Source organism: Nanorana parkeri, unplaced genomic scaffold (assembly GCF_000935625.1).
Source record: "Nanorana parkeri isolate BGI_ZX_2015 unplaced genomic scaffold, ASM93562v1 scaffold12, whole genome shotgun sequence".
Taxonomy (NCBI): domain Eukaryota; kingdom Metazoa; phylum Chordata; class Amphibia; order Anura; family Dicroglossidae; genus Nanorana; species Nanorana parkeri.
Window position 1 is genome coordinate 947187 of NW_017306280.1, and position 2180 is coordinate 949366.

At 42.5% G+C, this 2180-nt stretch overlaps 1 protein-coding gene across 1 annotated transcript in view; it reads left to right on the plus strand.

The window, feature by feature from the left end:
• SYNE2 (spectrin repeat containing nuclear envelope protein 2) overlaps window positions 1-2180 on the plus strand; it is a 272106-nt gene that overhangs the window by 242986 nt on the left and 26940 nt on the right. The gene's annotated exons all lie outside the window — the stretch shown is intronic.

A 2180-nucleotide genomic window follows, 5' to 3' on the forward strand; every position in this document is an offset into this window, starting at 1 on the left:
TAGGAGCTCTTTCAAGGCCTCTTTTATTTGTTCGCAAGCAGCAACCTGATTACTTTATGGGATATGGAACCTTGTTGCAATTAAAAGGATCTAAAAAAAGATGTGTTGCCCATAGTAACCTGTTAGCTTCTTAGTTTTATGAATCAACTGCTGCATGGGACAGCAAAAGAGAGAATCTGATTGGACGCTGGAGAAGCAATGGGGGCTTTTCATATACACACCATATGCCCCCCTCATTTCCATCCTTAGGAGCTCTTTCAAGGCCTCTCTTCTTTATTTGTCAGAAGCAGCCAGATTACTTTAGCCTTCCATTGCAATATGGGATATGGAAAGGAATAATTTGGTTTCTATGGGCAACACAACCCTATAGGGCTCATTAAGAAAAAAAGATGTGTTGCTCCTAGTAACCAGTTAGCTCCCTACTTTTCTGAATCAGCTGCTGCACAGGGCCGCAAAAGAGAGACTCTGATTGGACGCTAGAGGAAGCAAGTCCTTCCTGCAGGTGCTTGGTAGTGCGGTCCTACAGTGCTGATTAGAGCCCTGCTGAAATTACAAATCCACTGGAAGTCCTGCCTGGGGCTGTCAGTCTTGCAATGCCTCATGGGATTTGTAGTTCCACAACAGCTGGAGTGCCAAGGGTGCCAACCCCTGGGTTAGAGTGTAAAGGCTTTTCAATCCATGTAGAACAATAATAACACTTGTGGCTGTGTAATATTTACTGTTTCTGCACATCTCCTATTCTTATTTGATTAGAACTTTCTTTATATGTGGCAAAAAGTTAATGTGTAACAAAACTATCCTGCGCTGTTATTTTATAACCGTGAGTATGGACAGGTCCATGATCCTGAAATTTACTTGTAAGAAACATGGAAATCTGTAGTTATTTTTTCTTTCTTAATGATCTTTTGCATCTCATTGCTGCTGATCTCCTGCAGCCTCTTTGAGCCCACACATGTGATAGAGTGACAACACATGAGAGCTTTTGGTAGATGGGTACAGAACGTTGTACATCAGAAATGTCACCAGCACACCAATGGATAATGTCCAAAATAAAGCGTTGTTTATTAACGCATATTGTCACATCAAACATGCAACGTTTTGGGGCCACGCAGGGTCCCCTTCATCAGGCTGGGTCATGTTAAGCCTGATGAAGGGAACTCTGCGAGGCCCTGAAACATTGCATTTTTGATGTGTCAATATGCGTGAATAAACAACGCTTTATTTTGGACATTATCCATTGGTGTGTTGGTGACATTTCTGATGTACATTGTGATGCGTAGCGCCATCCGCAGTCGCTTCAGCATCCACCTTTCAGCACAAGGGGTAGTATTCGTTAAGGAGTGGGCAGTTATCGACTTTTATGGGTACAGAACGTTGTCACCCATTTTAAAGTTAGCGCTCCGGGTGTCACCCAGCCTCGGGACGCCCCTGCCCATTAATAGAAAGTACCTAAACTATGACCTTCATGGCAGAATCACAAAGTGTTGTCCATTGTTCTATAGATGATCTATCTCTGCAAAAGTATATTATTGGAAGTTAAAAAAATTACAATAAGAGTTTAATTTTGAGAGCACAAAATAAAATATAAATCATAAAAATCAGCACACAGTGGCCAATCAGATGACTGTTTGAAGTAAAACGGTATAAGCTAGTTTCTAATGGGTTGCTCTGAGTTCTGCACAGGATCTGTGGCGGTAAGTGGCAGAGACAGATATCGGTCATTTGTGGTGTATTTGTTGGCATACTCTCCCCTCCTAGGAGTCCTCTCCTATAAGCTTATTTACACGTTGCCATAATATTCTAAAAGTGGTTAGGACCTGTAATAGAAGAAAATGCCCCTGTCATGGCAGTGATCCTAGCAGAGTGGCTCTGCTTTGGGTACCAAATGTTGTGTGCGCACAGGCTTCATTGATGGAAATTCAGCCATAGTCCTGTGAGTAGGGTCCTTGTGTGCCTTGTTGTACTGCTCACAGCGTTATTCCAGCAGCTACTATTGTATGTCCAACCCATGGAAGTACCGTAATCTATGACAAAGTGGGAGAGGCAGGCACATGTCAAGGTTTACCATAGTTGTACTGTGTCTCATAAAGGAGGATAGGATGGATGGCTGTGATGTGCTCAATGTATTATTCTTTGTTTCATTTAAGCCAACCTTTTGATCTCGGGTTTTTCCCCCTACA